Below are 21,313 nucleotides of genomic sequence, written 5' to 3' on the forward strand. Positions count from 1 at the left end.
TGACAATAAGGAGGGAAAAAACCAGGTTTACATCCTCCTTTACAGTGACCAGTGTAAATATCACACAAGCCTTCAAGACAATGTCCACAAGTTTTCCTACAACCCGCGCCATAGTATCCAGGATCACATTCTGAAAGCACACATTATAAATAGTTTGGAAATACTCTAAAATATATAACATTATTTTACTTTCAGCACTGAATATATCACAAAAGCTAAACTATAATATATTGTAGTGGGTTGTTGGGATTCTTACTTTTAGAGATGTACCATGTTTTATTATCCACTAAATTTATTGAACTACTATTTACTGTTATATTTAGATTGATGCTTTCATGGCCCGTAACTGTACAAATGATAATAAGCTTTAGGGCTCTTGCCATGTCAGAAAACAAGGTGAAATACCTTATGTTTCATTAGAGAACTTGGCTCTGCATCTTCAGAAGAAGCAAGACCTCTAATAATGAAGATTTGAATTTAAGAATGCTTTACCGTTTGCCTATATTAAGTGGAACTCTCATTCATCACTAGATGGCTCACTGTGCGCTAGCCTTCTGAGCGGGAGGTGACTACACCAACTTAGCTCCAAATAAGATGTCCTTTCCATGAAAGACATCCCCCCCCTTTCACACACCCCCCTCCCGACTGGCATGTGTCATTTGCCTGGCATTTGCCATATCCAAACCCTCCCATCTGACTGCCACTCATGATACAGTGTTATTCATCACTCCAAATCACCTGACTTCTGTCAACCAGGGACCACCTGTCACCATCAAAGATGATCACTGTATGTCGGTGGATGCAGAGGGGGTGTCAGCCCACAAATGGCCACGGCCGGTCCATTGTCCAACAGCTCTGCACTCCAACCGGCCAACTGACCAGAGGAGGGGTGGCCATGGCTCTACCGTGGCTCTATGCCTCTGTATTCAGGATATGGGAAAGGGCTGGACCTCATGGCCGGTCCCCACCACCAGTTGTCCTGAGAATGATTTTCCATGCTTTCTATTCTCCTGCCCCAAGGCAGTGCCGGGACAGTTCCTATCATAAGCCATGGCTGCCAACACTCTCCCCTTGTTTGAGCACATCCTTCACCATAACAGATCTCCCGGCCTGAGAGACAGCGACACCATCTAAGAGGACAGCAAATATGTTGGTAGATGGTCTGCCTAGTCAATACTATTTATTATTTACCTTTCACCTTAACATCTTCAGGGGAAGAAAGAAACCATTTTTTAATAGTAGTAGTGATAATGCTCCCTGCCATAAAGCAGGGTCCGTAGTGAGTGGATTGTAGACAATGAGATTCCAGGAATGGACTAGCCAGCCCAGAAGTAGTTTTCGTGGTTTCCTACTTCTTCTCCAGGCAAAAGCTGGGATGGTACCTAACTTAAGGTCACAGCCGTTTCCTTCCGTCTTCCTTGTCTATCCCTTAAAGTCTTTCCTTCCCCACACAAGGCCCCCGTTCAGCATAGAAGGGGAGGCCGCCTGTGTGAGGTACTGGTCCTTCTCCCCAGTTCTATTCCCCGAACCAAAGTCTCATGCTCCAGGACACTGCCCTTGAGGTGGTAGAGGTGGAATCCCTTGCTGAGTCCAATGGAAAAAACAACCCTGGGGGGTAAACGGATTAAGAAAGAATTAATTGAATTTGGTGCATACTATAACAGGTGAAAATGGTTTGTTGGTATAAAGGCATATCATGAAATTACTAATGTTATATCCCAAAAGTGTATTTTTTAAATTCTAATTAATTATATCCAAATATTAAAATCCAGGTACTAGAAGAGACTTCTTCTCACTTATGACAGCATAGATATCTCTTGCACGCATATCTTGTACCTGGGACAATCAATCAATCAATCAATCAATCAATCAATCAATCAATCAATCAATCAATCAATCAATCAATCAATCAATACTGACCAGCATTTAGGGCAGTCGCCCAGGTGGCAGATTCCCTATCTGTTGTTTTCCTAGCCTTTACTTAAATGATTGCCAAGAATTTAGAAATTTATTGGACATCTCCCTTGGTAAGTAATTCCAATCCCTAAATCCCCTTCCTAGAAATGAATATTTGCTCCAATATGTCCTATTGAATTCCAGCTTTATCTTCATATTGTGCTCTTTGCTCTTTCCTAGTTTTAAAGACACCACTCAAACTTATTCGTCTACTGATGTCATTCCACGCCATTTCACCACTAACAGCTGGGAACATACCACTTAGTCCAGCAGCTCATCTTCTTTCTCCGAAGTCTTCCCAGCCCAAACCTTGCAACATTTGTGGAATGCTACTATTTTTTTTTGTCAAGAATCACCCAGAACAAATCGAGCAGCTTTTATTTGGATTTTTTCTAGTTCTTGAATCAAGTAATCCTAGTGAGGGTCCCATACAATGGAACAATACTCATCATCATCATGTCTCACTCCAGTCACCCGGGTGTGGTTACATCCTCACTACAACCCCTAAATACTGAGCTCGATAGCTGCAGTCGCTTAAGTGCGGCCAGTATCCAGTATTCGGGAGATAGTAGGTTCGAACCCCATTGTCGGCAGCCCTGAAAATGGTTTTTGCTTGGTTTCCCATTTTCACACCAGGCAAATGCTGGGGCTGTACCTTAATTAAAGCCATGGCCGCTTCCTTCCCATTCCTAGCCCTTTCCTGTCCCATTGTCGCCGTAAGACCTATCTGTGTCAGTGCGACGTGAAACAACTAGCAAAAAAAAATAATGGTAACCCCTAAATACCCTCATAACCATGTGCAGAGATCTGTACCCTTTATTTACAATCATATTTTTGTGATTACCCCAATGAAGACCTTTCCATATATTAACACCTAGGTACTTACAATGATCCCCAAATGGAACTTTCACCCCCTCAATGCTGTAATTAAAACTGGGAGGACTTTTCCTATTTGTGAAACTCACAACCTGACTTTTAATCCTGTTTGTCATCATACCATTGTCCACCGTCCATCTCGAGGCCCGCGGCTGTGAGCTTGCATCCGGGAGATCGTGGGTTCGAGCCCCACTGTCGGCAGCCCTGAAAATGGTTTTCCGTGGTTTCCCATTTTCACACCAGGCAAATGCTGGGGCTGTACCTTAATTAAGGCCACGGCCGCTTCCTTCCAACTCCTAGGCCTTTCCTATCCCATCGTCGCCATAAGACTTATCTGTGTCGGTGCGACGTAAAGCAACTAGCAAAAAAAAAATAGCGTCCATCTTAGGTGATGGTGGTGGTGATTTTTGTTTTAAGAGGAAGTACAACAAGGTAATCATCCTCTCTGAACAAATTAGTGGAAAAGAAATTTAAAATATAAAACAAAAATATTTATTCAACGAAGGAATTTTGAAACGCAGTACAAAATAAAACAAAAAATCAATTATAGAATTAGGCCGAAAAGATTACTAGCGTATCAAAAGGGAACCCACATTCCCTGAGTAACAGTACACTTGCAATTTATATACCCTTGATAAGTCCACTGTCGCACATAAAGCGGATGACGAGATCAGCAGTAGTCATGTCATTGGCTAGTATGCATTTGAGTGTTTCTTGCAGGCCGAGGCTCCGTCTTAAGCCAGAGAGATCGGCGCACTCTGTGAGGATGTGGGCTACGGTGAAGTCGGCACCACAAGAACACACTGGGGGGGTCTTCCCTCTTCAGGAGATAAGAGTGCGTGGATCGTAAATGACCTATCCTCAGCCTGCACAGTATTATGGCCTCTCTCCGTGGAGGTCGGAAAGAGGACTGCCACACGGTAGTTGTCTTCTTAATTGCTCTCAGCTTGTTGGGATTTCGGATATCTAGCCACTCCGATTCCCAGGACGCCAAATTGGCACGACGTAGCTGAGAACAAATATCCTTAGCAGGTACATTGACTGGTCTTGGAGGTAAAAGTATAGCTTCCTTTGCAGCTTCATCTGCAAGTTCGATTCCCGCAATCCCAACGTGGCTTGGTAGCCACACGAAAGTGATTCTGGTGCCAGCATCCATTAACCTGGCTAGAAGGTCATGTATCTGCTGTGCCAGTGGGTGTTGCGAGAAACAGGTTTCAATAGACTGCAGAGAGCTTAACGAATCGGTACAGATAAGAAAGTGGCTTCTTACGTCACGCAGTGCAAACTGCAGAGCCTCTAAGATGGCATAAAGCTCTGCAGTATACACGCTACATACTTTGGGAAGCAAGATCTTCGTGCTCATATCATCAATGACAAAAGAGCAACCAACGTTATCTCCGATTTTAGAACCATCCATGAAGCTATGTCTCGTAGCCGGATATTGGTGAACGAAGTCCTGGATAAATGGAGGAATCCGTGTTCACCTTGGGTCCATGGAGCAGATCTAGACGTATATCCAGTCGCAGAACCAACCACGGAGGTACCTCGCTAAGAGTTTGTTCAAGACAAACACAGATATCGATATTCAAATCATGACACAAGCTATCAATCCAAAACCCAACCGGCCATGTGGCATTCGGCCAGTCTTGGCACCTCTGGTGGTATTAGGTACGATAGATGCATTGGTAGCTTGGATGTAGCAGCATTTCACGAATTTTGGCAGCGTACGTGAGGAGTAACTGCTGCGTCCTTATCCGTAAAGGTGGAACTCCCGCTTCAGCGAGTAAGCTGGGAATTGGACTAGTACGGAAAGCTCCCGTTGCCAGCCTTTCTCCACTATGGTGAATACTGTCTAAAAGGCTCAGCGTAGATTTTGATGCCGAGCCATAAGCCGCACTTCCATAGTCTATTCGGAAGAGGACTGTCACCGTGTAAAATCGTAGCAGTACCACACGGTCAGCCCCCCACGAGGTGCCGCTGAGAAACTTAAGCATGTTAAGTCTCTTCATGCAGGCAACCTTCAACTGACGGATGTGGGGCTGCCACGTTAGTCTCTTATCAAAATGGAGACCCAGGAATCTGCAGGTGTCAACCACTAGTAAGACACTGTTTCACAAGCGGAGCTCTGGTTCGGGATGCACAGGTCAACGTCGACAGAAGTGTACAACTGAGGTTTTCGCTGCTGAACATCGAAAACCATGTTGCAGGGCCCATCTGTCGACTCGGTTAATAGCTTGCTGTAGCTGTCTCTCAGCAAAGGCTACCCTTCCGGAGCTGTAATGTAGAGCTAAGTCATCTACATACAGTGATGGAACGACTGCGGGCCCAGCATCAGCAACTATGCCGTTGATGGCGATTGCGAACAGCGTGACACTCAGTACAGATCCCTGAGGTACTCCACTTTCCTGAACTTAATATTAAGAAAATGCATTCCCTACTCGGACTCGAAAGAGACGGAGGGACATGAAGTTCTCAATGAACGTTGGCAAATTTCCCCGAAATACCCACTGGTGAAGTGTGTAAGCTTTCTCCAGGTCAAAAAACACAGCGACTAGGTGTTCCTTCTGGAGAAAGGCCTCCGGAATGGCGCTCTCCAGTCTGACCAGATGATCAGTGGCAGACCGATGAGAGCGGAACCCACACTGGTAGTTAGATAAGAGGCCTTTCTTTTCCATGGCCCACACAAGACGTTGGTTAACCATCCTTTCAAATAGCTTACAGAGGCCATTTGTAAGGCATATTGGCCTATAACTATCCAGGAGTTTTGGATCTTTACCTGGCTTGCGAATTGGTATCACAATTACGCCATTGAGATGGAAATACTCCCTCACTCCATATTCTGTTGAATAGGATGAGGATATCCTTGAGACTTCTGTCACTCAAATGCTTAAACATTTGATTATGGATTTTGTCCGGTCCAGGAGCCGTATCCCTGCATTGCGCGAGTGCACTTCGCAACTCCCAATCCATGAAGGGCACGTTTAGGAATACGAAGCACTGTAGGCAAAAGAGAGATGGTGTGCCTCTGCTTCACGCTTAATTGGTAGAAATGCAGGGTCGTATCTCCCAGAGCTAGATGTATCTGCGAAATGTGACGCAATGTGGTCGGCAATGACAGAAGGAATCGTAACTATATCTCCATTAATGGAAATTCCGGGTACTGAGGGCACATTCTGTACACCCACAATACGGCGGAGTTTCGTCCACACTTGTGATGACGAAGTATGTGCCGTCATAGAAGACACATACTTTTCCCACATAGCTTTCTTACTTTCTCGAATCAAAAGCGGGCCTTCGCACGCAGACGCTTAAATTTGATATGATTGGCCATCGTAGGATTCTCACAATAATGCTTAAAAGCCCATCGGCGATCACGTATGGCTGCTGCAATTTCGTCCGTCAACCATGGGACCTGTTTCCGACGATGAATACCGAACAAGGAAGGAATTGTTTCCTCTGCAGTAGCCAAAATTCCCGTAGTAATGGAAGAAAAGTGGTCGTCAACAGACTCCAGCATATCATCGGCCATCACTGAGCATTTTGAAAATTCTGGCCAGTTTGCCCGCCGAAGTAACCAGCGCTTGGGTACTTCGGACTGTCTTTGATTCAAGATAGATAGAATTATCAGGAAATGGTCACTGTCACAGAAGTCATCGTGTACTTGCCATCGTAGCAGGGGAACTAGCGCAAGGCCGCAAAACATGACATCCAGGTGTGAGAATGTGCCATGTGCACTGCTGAAGTGTGTCGGTTCCCCTGTATTAAGCACGCAAAGATCAAACAGATTGATCAGTCACTCGTGCATCCTCCCCCTAGTACAGGAAGACGGAGAACCCATAGTGTGTTACGAGCATTCACATCTCCCAGCATGAGGAAAGGAGGAGGCAACTGAGTGATTAAATCTTGTAATGCATGCGTTTCAAGATCGTAGTCCGGTGGAAAGTACACGTTGCACACCTTTGTCATTACTGGCAACGGAGTGCGAACTGCAACTGCATCTAGCCGAGTATGGAGCGGTACTTCTTCGCTGAAGATGTCGGAGTGAACTAGGGTACAAACGCCTCCAGTTGCCGCGCCATCCACAGCTAATCTATCTTTGGAATAAAGACGATATCCTCTCATAGTCGTGTCATGTCCAGGTCTCAAACGAGATTCCTGTAGACAGACTATGGAGGCCGCATAGACGGATATCAATTGATGTAACTCAGCTAGGTGACAGTGATAACTACTGCAGTTCCACTGCAATAGTGCCATTGTGTGGATAGGTAGTGTTAGGAAATTAGGACAATTGCTTGCCCTTCTTTCGGTCAGCTACATGCCAATTTCCGCTGTCTTTGTCAGTGTCCGTTATGTCATCGTCACCATCTACAAAAATAATGGCTTCAGTCTCAATTGTGTCCCCAGCAGGGATGACTTGGAGGCTGAGCCCTCCGTAGATGGCGTGCTCTCTGATTTTGAACTGTGGGCCTTCTTCCTGGGAGAACAGAGTTCCCCAGAAAGGGATCGAACATGAGACCGTCGGGGCCTCTAGTTTTTACCTGCTGTTTCCTTATTCTTTGAAGGAGAACTGGCAGATTGGTTGTCCATCTTCTTTGGGGATGCTGTGATCCCCAATGGGGTTGGAGAAGACTTTTTTTCCAACTTCTTAGGGGAGTGCTGTGGCTTCCCTCTCTCCTCCTTCTTGGCCTGTGCTTTGGTAGGAAGGCTGGAAGAAGGTTTTCCAGCCATATTTGGGGAAGTCGTTTCCCCCGCACTTGAACTAGAGGACTTTCCAGCCAAAGGTGTCTGAGAAGTGCCCTTTCCAGAATTTTTCAGCAATAACTTGCTTACCGATGCTTTTGTTGGGATTTGTTCTCTCTTTTCTTGGTTACTGGTGCTATGAGGAACTGTCTGCTTGCTAGTTGATGGTTTCTCCGGAGCGGTTGCTACAAAACTTGTTGGTGTTATTGGTACTTTTGCTGCCTTCTCAGCAAAGGAGACGGAGAATTCTGGAGGGGCCATTGATTTAAATTTCCTCCGGGCATCTGGATAAGATAGTTTATCCAGTGTCTAAATCTCCTGGATCTTCTTTTCTTCCTTGAATATAGGACAATTCTTGGATCGGGGGGCTTGCTCACCTGTGCAGTTTACACACACGGGTGGTGGTGTGCACTCTACACCGGTATGTGCCCCTTTTCCATATTCCCCACAAGTTGCTGAGCCTTGGCAGTGCGGTGATGTGTGACTAAACCGTTGACAGTTGTAACCGCGCATAGGTGCTGGAATATAAGGTCGAACTGTCAGGATATACATTGAAACTTTAATTCGTTCGGGCAGTGTCTGTTTGTCAAAGGTGAGTATGAAAGCACCTCTGTAGTGAAGATTAGCTCCGACATGCCTCTTGAGCCTCTTGATGTCGGAAACTCCCCGACGTACAACGCTTCGGATGAGTTCATCTTCAGAGGCTTTGACTAAGTCCCTGTGAAAGATGACTCCTTTAATGGAGTTCAGGGACTTGTGCTTTTCCACCTTAACAGGTACTGCTCTGAACATTGTAGCTTCCAGTAACCTCTTACTCTGTACAACCGTAGTGGTCTTGATAAGTACGGAGCCGTCTCGTAGCTTCCGCATCTCATCAACCTTTCCACCAACAATATCCTCCACAGCATTACTAATTTTCTGGAAGGAAGCTCTGTCCATCGACTCTGGAGGCAACCAGGAATTGAGGCAGATTTTCCTCAGACGTTTCCCTATTGAACAAATCATCGGCTCTGTTGAAACGTTTACGTTTCTTTGCGGTACAATTTAAAGACGCAGTTTTAAAGCCTGCAGCCTTGGACGAATTAAAACCAAAATCAAACTCCATACATAGTCCCACGAGTACCCGGGATATAAAAAGTCGACCTTCGGCAGAGCCCTGACGTACCGAAGGCAAGGCTATATACTCCAGAGGGCGCCCGGTATCTGGAGGGGGGTCGCTAGGAACTACTTTCCCAGTAGCCATTCATCACCTCGCCACGACCCGAAACTTGTGATTGGGTTGGGCCGCTAAGAACTACTCTCCCAGTAGCCATACATCACCTCGCCACGACCCAAAACTTGCGACTGGGGGAGGATAAAACCTCCATACTATCCTATTCTACCCGAGGCAGAGAGGTTGGCTGGACAGGAAGAGGAAAGAAATTTAAGAATATGAGTATAGAAAGGTAGGAAATAGTTATGAAATCTAAAGAGCATAGACACCTCTCAGGCAACTCGGGGGACACCTTGTTAGTCTGGCCCTACACCGAGACCAATCCAGCATGAGTAACCCTGTCCTGGCACAGCCCTCGGGATCAACAAGCACACAAGCCCCCACACCGACATCAAGGTCATGGTGTCCCTAGAGGGGACATCCATCTCACAACATTATTGAGGTCATTGTGTAATTGCTCACTATCTTGTAACTTATTTATTACCCTGTACCGAATAACATCACCTGCAAAAAGCCTTATCAATGATTCCACTTCCTTACTCATATCACTGCTATATATAAGAAAACACAAAGGTCGATTAATACTGCCTTGAGGAATTCCCCTCTTAATTATTACAAGGTCAGATAAAGATTCGCCTATTCTAATTTTCCGAGTACCATTTTCTAGAAATATAGCCACCCATTCAGTCACTCTTTTGTCTAGTCCAATTGCACTCATTTTTGCCAGTAGTCTCCCATGATCTACCCTATCAAATGACTTAGGTCAATCGTGATACAGTGTATTTGACCTTCTGAATTCAGGATATCTTGCTGGAATCCTACAAGTTGAGCTTCAGTGGAATAATCTTTCCTAAACCTAAACTGCTTTCTACCAAACGAGTTATTTATTTTGCAAACATGTCTAATATAATCAGAAAGAATGCTTTTCCAAAGTTTACATGCAATGCACATCAAACTGACTGGCCATTCATTTTCAGCTTTATGTCTATCATCCTTTCCTGTATACACAGGGGCTACTATAGTAATTTTCCATTCGTTTGGTATAGCTCCTTTATGCAAACAATAATCAAATACTTCAGATATGGTACTAAATCCCAGCCCGGTGTCTTTAGTATATCCCCCGAAACCTTATCAACTCCAGCTGCTTTTCTAGTTTTTAACTTATGTATCTTACTGTAAATGTCATTGTTATCATAGGTAAATTTTAATTCTTCTTTAGTATTAGTCACCTCCTCTATCCGGACATTATCCTTGTAACCAGCAATCTTTACATACTGCTGACTGAATACTTCTGCCTTTTGAAGATCCTCGCATACACACTCTTCCTGTTCATTAATGATTCCTGGAATGTCTTTCTTGAAACCTGTTTCTGCCTTAAAGTACCTATACATACTCTTCCATTTTTCACTAAAATTTGTATGACCACCAATTATGCTTGCCATCATGTTATGCTTAGGTGACTTCTTTGCTAGATTCAATTTCCTAGTAAGTTCCTTCAATTTCTCCTTACTTCCACAGCCATTCCCAACTCTATTTCTTTGCAACCTGCACCTCCTTCTCAGTCTCTTTACTTCTCTGTTTTAATATAGTGGATATTTGCCATTCCTTACCACCTTTGAAGTTACAAATCTGGTTTCACGTTCCTCAACAATTCCTTTAAACCCATCCCAGAGTTTACATTTTTATTTACTGTTTTCCACCGATCATAGTTGCCTTTTAAAAACTCCCTCATGCCTGTTTTAACAGCCATGTGGTACTACCTAATAGTCCTAATTTTAAAACCTTCCTTTCAATCACACTTATTTTTAAGTATGACAAAAATAGCTTCGTGATCAGTGATCACTAATACCATCTATTTTTACTTCGGTTTCTCTATAGAACTTATCTGGTTTTACAGCACCACATCCAGAATATTCTTCCCTCTAGTTGGTTCAGTCACTTTCTGAATCAGCTGCTCTTCCCATATTAACTCATTTGCTATTGTTGGTCATGCTTCCTGTCACTGGCATTACCTTCCCAATTGACATTTGGTAAATTGATATCACCCACTACAATCATGTTCCTTTCCATATCGTTTCCCACATAGCTGATTATCTTATCAAAATAATTCTGAATCAGTGTCAGTGCTACCCTTTCCCGGTCTGTACACTCCAAAGACATCAAATTGCCTATTATCTTTAGAGATGAGACTTACTCCTAGAATTTATGTTTGTCATCTTTAACTTTTTCGTAGCTTACTAATTCTTCTTTCACCAGAATGAATACTCCTCCTCCTACCATTCCTAACCTATCTCTACGAGACACACTCCAGTTCCGTGAGAATATTTCTGCATCCATTATATCATTTCTCAGCCATGATTCAACTCCTTTTACAATATCTGGTAAGTATTTATCTATTTATCTGGGCGAGCTTGCTGTGCTAACAGCTCATGCAGCTGTGAGCTTGTATCCAGGAGATAGTGGATTCAAGCTCCACTGTCGGCAGCCCTGAAGATGGTTTTCCGTGGTTTCCAATTCTCACACCAGGCAACTGCTGGCGCTGTACCTTGATTAAGGACACAGCTGATTCCTTCCCATTCCTGGCCTTTCCTATCCTATCGTTGCCATAAGACCTATCCATATTGGTGTGATGTAAAGCAAGTTGTAAATATATATATATATATTAAGTTACTTAATTCTGTTCCTTTCTTTACAATACTTCTACAGTTCAGCACTAATATTTTTATGTCATCCCTACTTGACTTCCAGATCCCTGTACCCTTGTCACCGCTCCCTATACCACCCTGTTTCTCTGAATGTACCTCCCTATAACTCTTCTAAACAAGTTCCTAACTTATATGTACAACTGCGGTTTAAGTGAAGGCCATCCGAGCGCAGGTCCCACATACCCACTCCATAGTCTCATTTAAATCCCCAATCACTTTCCAGTCAGTATCCCTCCTACACAGTATTTCACTGATAACAATCTCCACTTCCTTAAACCTCACCCGTGCTGCATTTACCAAATCCTACACATCCTGAACTATGTTGGTACTTATACCTGCTTGCCTTACGTTGTTGGTACCAATGTAAAACACTACCACATTCTCCTTTCCCTCCTCCTTCTCTTCTACTTTCCTCAACATCTGCCTTAATCTAATTCCCGGATAACACTCTACCCTGGTTCCCTTTCCTCCACACACTTTCCCCACATGTCTAACTATGAAATCCCCCATGACCAGAGCCTCAACCCTACCCACCTCATTTTATCCCCTCTCCTCCTGGTCAGCCCTATCTTTCCTCACTGCTGCAGAAGCTACTTCCTCCTCCCTTTTCTCCCTCCCATGACCCTATTCCACCTGCATTTTCCTATCCTCTGTTCTTCATTTCCCTTTCCTACCTTTTCCTTTCTTTCTACTTCCACACTTCTCAGCAATTATTCCACGTTCATCTTCCCTCTGTTGTTCTACCTGCAGTGACCTGTACCAATTGAGACACCTGTCCTGAATTCTGATCCTGAATAGAGCCCTTAGCCTGCAATCTCCTTCCCCTTAAAACATTAGACCATCTGTTTTCTACAATTTCCCCCCCCCCCCTTTCCTTCCCATCCTTCTTTTACACCTACTGTATCCTGTACATTGTTTGAGGGAAGCCTACTTTTCTTCCTGTCCTCTGGGAGAATTCTAGTTATCTCCCTCAAACTCTCTAACTCCTCCCTCATACTCCTTGTGATGTGTGTTTCCCCTCCTTTGACTTTCCACTATAAGGTGGACAGGAGGAAGAGACTGGTTTCCAGACCGGTGCACTAGTGTGTTCCTCTTCTGGTGTATGATTGTAAGAAGTGTAAGAATTTTTTACAGCTGATCATTTCAGAGTCTGTTCTGTAGGATTGGGCTCAAAAGAGAAGTCACTTCTGTTCCAGACAGTGCTGACAGATCCTGCTTTCTAACTGCAGCTTTTTATCATTAATACATTTTGAGGTCAAAATCTTTCAGTATCAGACTTATAACTTAAGTGTATGTGTGTGTTTTAGTTGTAATAGGGATGCTCTCACCATCTGACAGAGAGAGAGACAGAGTGGGCAATCATCCAAACAGTAACCAAGTGCAATATTGCTTAACTGTGAGTAGTTGGCACCCTCTTATGTACCAGTGTTATTGTGGTTTGTGGGTATTGTCATTGTTACCTAGTGTTGATGTAAGTGGGAGTTCTCTCATAACTCCTGTTTAGTGAAGTTGTCATGCTTTCCCCAAGACAGCTGCCAATGTTGCTTATATGTTATACATCTGATGCATTGCAGTTATCTCGGATGTTGTATGTACAGTCCGTCAGCGCTAATGCTGGTGGGATCCTCAACAGCTCTGCCATCAGCTGTCATAGATGGCCTACGGATCACTGAAGAGGCGTACTAGGGAAATAAGGAGTGGGTATGTATAATGTGTGTTCTTTTTGTTTGTAGAGTTTTCTCTGACTTTTCCTCATTACTGCCTTAACAAAATGCAAAATGTCAGCAATGCCACAATACCACGTTATGTTCCTATATGCAATAATAATTAAAGGTGGGTTTTACATTAAACTGAAACTAAAACCTGACTGATTTGTACAGTCCTTGTGTCTTCAGTTCTTTCTCCTATTCCCCGATTACTTTGTCTAACAGTAGCGGTGATAGATGATTGCCCTGTCTCTAATTTTGAAGGTTCTGATAACTCTCCCATGAACTCGATTTTGGACTTGGTGTCTATTAGTGTCTGTTTAATGTTGATGTTGTTGTCGTCGCTGCTGCTGTTGACATCATTTCACTGTTGTTGTAGTTGATACAGAATATTTAGCTAGTATTCATATTATTAATCATAGTACTATATAACAATTATAAATGTACATCAGGAAGAATGATGTAACAATCAAAGCTAAAAATTAGTACACTAAATAAGCGCACTGAACAATATATTAGTCAACCCTGGAAAAATCATTACAAGCATCATTTAATACCGTGTAACTCCACCTCTGGGCTTAATAGCCACCTGGATTCATTTAGGAAGTGAGTCCACAAGGTTGTGTAGGTACGTCGCATCCAAGTTAAGCCACTCACCAAGGATTTGATTGCGCAATTCAACCAAATTGCAGGGATGCTGATGTCAGTATTTTACCTCCTGTTCCAACCTCTCCCACAGATTTTCAATAGAGTTCAAGTCAGGTGATTTTTCAGGCTGACTGAGATGTAATAAAGTGGGGGAGTGTTCATAAAATCAGTCACATATTCATCCAAGCCCACTGAACTTTGCTGTTGTCATCTTGAAAAATTAGGGTATCAATAGCATACTCATCATGCAGATGTTGACTGAAATACAACACCTGATCATCCAGAATGTTTAAATAAACACGCTGGTTCATATTAGTGGTCACCTCAGTAAGCGGGCCCAATCCATGACACAAAAAACACCCCCACAACAGCACAGACCCACCTCCAGCTTGAAACTGACCTTGCACACATCCAGGATGAAATGCTTCATTTGGCCTTCAGTGCACTCAATGATGTGTGTCATTGGAATACAGGCAAAAACATGATTCATTAGACAATGTTCTGCCAGTCAGCTACTGTCCACATTAGGTGATTTCTAGCCCATTGAAAGTGTGCAGCTTTACGTGCCTATGTGAGCAATGGCCTCTTGTGAGGTGAACGATTCCAAAGATTTATTGCATGCAGTTCCCATTGCAATGTTCTCTTGCTAACAGGTTGAGATGGACCTTCATTCACTGAGTGCAGCAATTCCTGTCAGGTTGGGAAGCGATTTTGATTCAGAAACCATGAAACGTATCTCCAGTTCCTCTCAGTCATGATCTTTTTTCCGACCACAATTCTGATGTGTTTCATGGCAACGTGTAGTACACCACTGCTTGTAGACATGTTGAACAATCCGCTGCAAAACACCAACAAATCCAGCAACTTTTCGTGCACCGTATGGCCATGGGCATGGCCATGGGGACGGCCAAACACGACTGCCCCTTTTTGCCGCTCTGGCATCTCCTTACATCTACCCATGTTGACATACTTTCCGCTTGTAACATCAATGTCTCACTGATCACTACTGCCTTATGTTCACATAGAGGCAGTGCACATGCGGTTGAGCACAGGACCCATTCGCTGCGCCATCTGTACAGGCTTAATGATCCATCTGTGCATGCACATTAGGGCAACTAATTTTTTGTCGCGTGAACTTACATTTACCTCATATGCAGTGAGAGTGTTAGCAATTTCTAAATAAAAGAACCAAAACAGAAGCATGTAATCCAACTTAATATAATGGTAAAACAGTCGAGGTCCAATGCCAGTGGCTTTGCCCATCGCTTATGCTGTCATTTAGGTTGCCTATTTGAATGAAGTAGACAGTGACTGAGGGACACCCTCTTCCTCTCCTAGTTTATCTAGCTTTCCCCTTAATTAACACTTTCACATCAAGTATTAGGATCTCTCAAGAAAGGTATTTTCATTTATGTAGAGGCCATCTCCATCTAATGCAGTTTGTAAGCGAAAACAAACTTGTCAAGGGTTAAGAATAGATGTAATAAAAAGTACTGAGATTGAAGAGTAGAGAATCCATGTTGATTTGTCATGTATTCATTCTTGATTATGTTCTAGTCATTTCTTGTCTTTGATTTGCATTCATTGAGAGAATTTTTAATAATGCTGGCTGATAATTATGAGAGAAATGCCAATTATTGAAAATAAATTTCACTATAATGGGAAAAATAAACCAATACTGCTCACCCTTATTGCAATAGTTTCCTGTAAGTCCTGAAGCACACATGCAAGGTAAATTAGGAACACAGAAGATCATATTGTAGCATTTCCTGAGGAATCCAGAGCAAACACCTTGACAGTCTTGACCATAACTGTTTGATTCACATGCTGAAATATAAAAGAAATATTAGCTTATACAGTTCATAAGTAGTAAGAAATAATTTAATTAAATCTCAAAAGTAACTGAAGATCAGTGGGATAGGATGTTAAATTCATCCAACATTGGAGCCTGAGAAGAAATGGATTTACAAAAACTGAAACTAAGGAGAAAAGGCCTGTCTATTTGAAGATGGCATGTGCTGCATGCACACTTGGTAGCGGAGAGGCTAACACATCAGTCAAGTGTTAAAAATAAAGCCCTGTACATCGAATGCCTACAAAAGGATCTGCCAACTTTGCTAGAAAATGCCCGCTGGAATCTCGGACAATGATGTGGTATCAACATGGTGGTTGTCCAGAGCACTTTGCAATTAACACTAGGCTGATCATTGACAGTATGTTTAATAGATGTTTCATAGAACATGGTGGGCAAGTAATTGCCCAGCCCATTCTCCTGACTTCTTTTTTGTGAGGTAAAGTAAAGTAAAGTAAACTCGTGTCCTCATCCCGAGGTGGTGCGGCTCTTTTCAGGCACACCCCCGTTGGAGGTGAGCTGCGTGTACCTTTTTAACCACATACCAGCCCTCCTGCCATTCTTAAATTTCTGGCAGTACTGGGAATCGAACCCAGATCCCTGAGGATGGCAGCTAATAGTGCTAACTGTTACGCTATGGAGGCAGACTTTTGTGAGGTACTGGTAGGTTAAAGGAGCAAGTCTACAATGACAAGGCTACAACTTCAGAGGACATGAAACATCGCAGGGAGTTAGCCTTAGGTAGCATTACTTCAGACATGTTGCACTGTGTTCATTAGGCAGCCGATTACAACTGTATGTAGAAAATAATGGGCAAAACTTTCAACATTTACTTACGTAATCGAATGTCTACAAATCTCTGACAAAGGTATCCCATACAGTACAGAATTCTTACACGAACAAAGTTAATATGTGTAAAATGTTGGCATGTGCATGTACCATTCATACTACTAAGTTATGTTATCACTGTTCTTCTTTCATCCTAGTTTCCCTGATAAACACATGATTGAACAGCTGAGGAATTTTCATTCGTTCGTTTGTTCATTCATTCGTTTGTTTGTTTGTTTGTTTGTTTGTTTGTTTGTTTGTTTGTTTGTTTGTTTGTTTGTTTGTTCGTTCATTCATTCGTTCATTCGTTCGTAATATATGAAGGCATCTCTGTTCAGTTTCAACACAGTTATAAATTGAGGAATGTATCTCAAATGTCAACTTCACATAACAGTTACTCATGATTGAATTAACCTAATGATTACATTGTAACGAACTATATTATTAATCTCTTTTCTTCTGCCTTAAATTATGGTAAAGAAAATAGGGGTATACATTTAAAAATATGTATGTTTGTGTTGAAAATTATACTTCTGTACATTTTATAATTTTATGAGCCCCTCTCCAGAAAGTTTTATTCTGTGAAAGTTGTTTATAAGTTCCTTGTTGTTTAATAAATATTGCCGGTGCTAAATAATAATAATAATAATAATAATAATAATAATAATAATAATAATAATAATAATAATAATAATAATAATAATAATAATAATAATAATAATGATGATGCTGATGATGATGATGATGATATGGACTCAACTACTGTGCACAGACATTTCAATTTGACGCCATCTGACTGTCTGCTCGTCAATTTCGATGTTCTGTTTTACTCTCGGCCCACTAGATGGCAGACCGAGTAAACCGAAATTCTCTTGACGCCTATGGCTGAGATTTAATTAATTTTGACAGTTAAACACCAAATGTGTCACCAGAGATCTTTTACATGCCGACAGCCAGTGATAATGTTAGGTGACTCATTCTGCATAGATTGTTTATTTTTCACCTTAAAATGCCTTCTATATGCCAAAACTAGTTTCAAATATATGTAACTTTTTTTAGGTTACAATAAATGAGTATTAAATAAATGGAAATCTTTTAGCTCTTGTTTTACATTATATCTAGGTGGTTTGACAGTACATTTACAGACATGGGTCATCTAGTGAAAATATTCTACAAGCCCCACAATTTTCTAATCAAATTCATATTAAAAAATTGTTGACATTCATATGAATCTTGAATTTAACTTACGTTCCTCACACAATTGACCAGTGAATCCAGTAGGGCAGTGACAGAGTGATGAATGATGGGATCTTACTCCTCCATTATAACATTGCTGAGTTACATCTGTAATAATATTTTCTCCATTAATGTATGGCAACAAATTGTATAGTATTTTTCTCTATGTTCTAAATTTCTAAAACAATAAATTACCTGTTTTATGTTCTGGGCTACTTTCAAGTTTTGGAATTTCATCCATGCCAATTCCTTCAGCCACTACATAGAGGTCTTCAACTGAAAGGTTTGAAAAATATTATAACTTTCAAAACGTTCTGTAAAACTGGAGGTTAACATTTGGCAACAGGAAGAAAATAAGGAAAAATTCACACAAAATCTGTTTTATGACATTAGACACAAAGATAAAAAGGTCTAACTATAAATGAAAAACTAACCAAATAACAGGAAATAAAGGAAAAAGTATGGGAGGATGCAGAGAAGAGAGAATGTAGAAACATATAAAACCAGATGTGATGCATACTGGCAGAAAAATAAGATACCGGTACTCATTAAAAAATAATTTATTGAGAATATTCACCAAAATATATAAAAAGGCAAGGAGGGTTTCAGCTGGGTGGAAATGTAGTAAGCTTATGCTGTCAACTTTTTCTTAACCCTGGAGAAGTTGCGTAAAAATAACTCTGTGAGGAGGCATGCAGGAAAAATAGCATAAATTAAGCAAAAACTATTTTTAATGTTAAAGAACTGAAAAATAAAAACCTACAACCTGTTTTCCAGTCATTGCCCGAGTCAGGGATGGAATGAATGAAGCCCCCATCTTGCGGCGAGGATAGGAATTGTGTCAGCTGCCGAGGTCTGTCGCACTCCTCTGGGGCAATGATTAATGACTGACAGATGAAATGAAATGATAATGGAGAGTGTTGCTGGAATGAAAGATGACAGGGAAAACCAGAGTACCCGGAGAAAAAACTGTCCTGCCTCCGCTTTGTCCAGCACAAATCTCACATAGAGTGACTTGGATTTGAACCACGGAGCCCAGCAGTGAGTGGCCAACATGCTGCCGCCTGAGCCATGGAGGCTCAATGTTAAAGAACTATTAAATAATTTTGCACTAACTTTTAAATAATGTTTAGAGGTATTTTAAGAATACAAAAATTTGGTGTTAAACAAATGAGGTTCATTCTGTGTCAACACTAGATTCTTGACTTTTCATACTACACTAAATACATGTCACTGTCAAGTGTTCTTTACAGATATGTTGCTGGCATACATGGCATCTAGTCTTGATTTTTCTTTTGTTTCTTTTAGGTAGGCACCTCTTTCAGATCCTTCTAGTTCTTGTGGAGCTACAGAGGCTGCTCTTCTTCAGGCAATCCTAACATTTGGCGAATGTTCCTTTTTTTAGCCGCGTAGGAAGAGTTTGAATCGTATTGCATTCTTGCAAATATCTCACGAATATTGTTGGCTTAGTTCTGTCAAATAATAATGCCTTCAAATGTCAAAGTTACCTTTCACATGCTTGTAAATAATATACGAATTAATTCCAGTAATGTTCAATATAGTAAAAAACAAAGTCATTAGCCAATGATTGATTGTGCGTGAAACTGAGTAATGCTCTTTATATGTCTTTCTATTTCTCTTTCCCTATTTCTGTCCATGATGAGCTGGACTCGAGTATATATGAAGGCACTATTTTACATGAAATTAAAGCAAAACTGACACATTCATACTATGTTAATTGAAAAAATTAAATAAAACATGAAACATAAAGACGCATTTAAACCTAGGAATTTCATTTTTGTCCGTATTGAACTGAGAAAGGATGATAGGAAAACGTGTGTTTTATATTCAGGAATCATTCAAGAAGAACACTTTTGCACTGCAAGATGTGTGGTTAAGGTTATTTTTAATATGTATAACTTTTGTTTTCTCAACGATTCATTTGTTTCTATACTCGTCCCTGTTTTTATCTCCTTGTAAGATGTGTATTGTTTAATGTAACGCCTTGTGTAATATAAATGCCTACATGCTTGCCTATTCCCACATTTTGGCTGATGACGACGCAAATCAGCGTTGAAACTAGTTCCAAGTACAAATACATGTTATAAATAAACTATAACATTTTTGTATTGAAAAGGTGGACCGTTTTAAGTTTTCCTATCATCCATAAAGACGCATGCGTAATGGGGTGCACCAGGAGTTTTAGACCGGGTCCATCAAACAATGCACTCAGTCTGAAACTAAGGAGCATTAGGGGTGAATTGTTTATGCATACTGATAATGGAGGAGACAAATGTAAGGTACAGAGGGGATGGAAGCTAGCGGCCCGCCATGTTAAACACTATAAACATTTATATCTGAACCTGGTCGAAAAGAACGTGACACGCCCTCTCCAGGGTTCAAAGTAGATTGTGATGAAAGCCTTGGAACTTTAAAAAGAGGTTCAGTGAGTATGGTTCAATAATTAGCATTTCTAAAACTAAACTGATGGAGTGGTGACCATAAAAGAACTTATGGTACAAATGAAACCAAAAAATGGGAGATTGTGGAAATTAAAGATAATTCTGGATCCACCAGATAAATCAATGAAATATGAAAATAAGGTACAATACATGTAAGCCTTGTCTTTGGGATCATCTTGTTGACTGTGCCACATTTTATAATTTACTTTAACCCTCAACTTGTGTAGTGCGATCACACAGACCGCAAGAAACTTCTCAAGTTTTATTTTATTCACTTCTAATGTTAGCTCCCGTCTTTTCTTTCATCTACCTTCCTAGAATGGGAACACTGCACAGCTCAGTGTCGTTGCTGTATATTCACAATTAAGTATTTATTTATTTATTTTCCACCTAGTCGATACAATGATTGCTTAAGGCAACTTTTAATGGTCAAAAGTGGCACATGCTTCGCATACTATCAACATCTTCAGCCACACAACACTGTTTAGATGAAAAATATATAAAATTGACAAAGCAATGCTTTAGATGAAGTGTCCCCAAAATCAACATAAGATCAACATAAGATTTTGGGGACACTTCATCTAAAGCATTGCTTTGTCAATTTTATATATTTTTCATCTAAACAGTGTTGTGTGGCTGAAGATGTTGATAGTATGCGAAGCATGTGCCACTTTTGACCATTAAAAGTTGCCTTAAGCAATCATTGTATCGACTAGGTGGAAAATAAATAAATAAATACTTAATTGTGAATCTATTGAAGTGCGATACGGACCATGAAGCTGATTTTATGTTGCTGTATATGTCGACATGTGCATTTGATTGCATAGTAAAATTTTTGAGCAGTATCACAGACTGTGTTCCATGCTGACCATCCATGTGGGTGGGGAAACTTCTCAATAAACTCTAGTAGGAAACTGTGGAACTGAAAGCAATGTACAATCATGGCTTGAGGAGGATACAAGTGATGAATATTTCTTTATTACAAACAATGATAATATTTCAAAAAGTGAAATTTCTGTGGGTGGCATCAGTGATTATACAGAAGGGGAAGAAGAAGAAAATGAGGCTGTGAATAGTGAGGATAGCATTTC

The 21,313-nt window shown here is 41.3% G+C and overlaps 1 long non-coding RNA gene across 1 annotated transcript; it reads right to left on the reverse strand.

Annotated features, from left to right (window-relative positions):
• Window positions 1-102: 102 nt before the first annotated feature.
• On the reverse strand, window positions 103-17,857 carry LOC136875835 (uncharacterized). The gene is made up of 3 exons (XR_010860527.2): window positions 17,773-17,857; window positions 15,531-15,671; window positions 103-130 (listed from the first exon to the last, which is right to left on the reverse strand). It is a non-coding gene; the product is annotated as an uncharacterized lncRNA (long non-coding RNA).
• Window positions 17,858-21,313: the final 3,456 nt, after the last annotated feature.

This window comes from Anabrus simplex, chromosome 6, assembly GCF_040414725.1.
Source record: "Anabrus simplex isolate iqAnaSimp1 chromosome 6, ASM4041472v1, whole genome shotgun sequence".
NCBI lineage: Eukaryota > Metazoa > Arthropoda > Insecta > Orthoptera > Tettigoniidae > Anabrus > Anabrus simplex.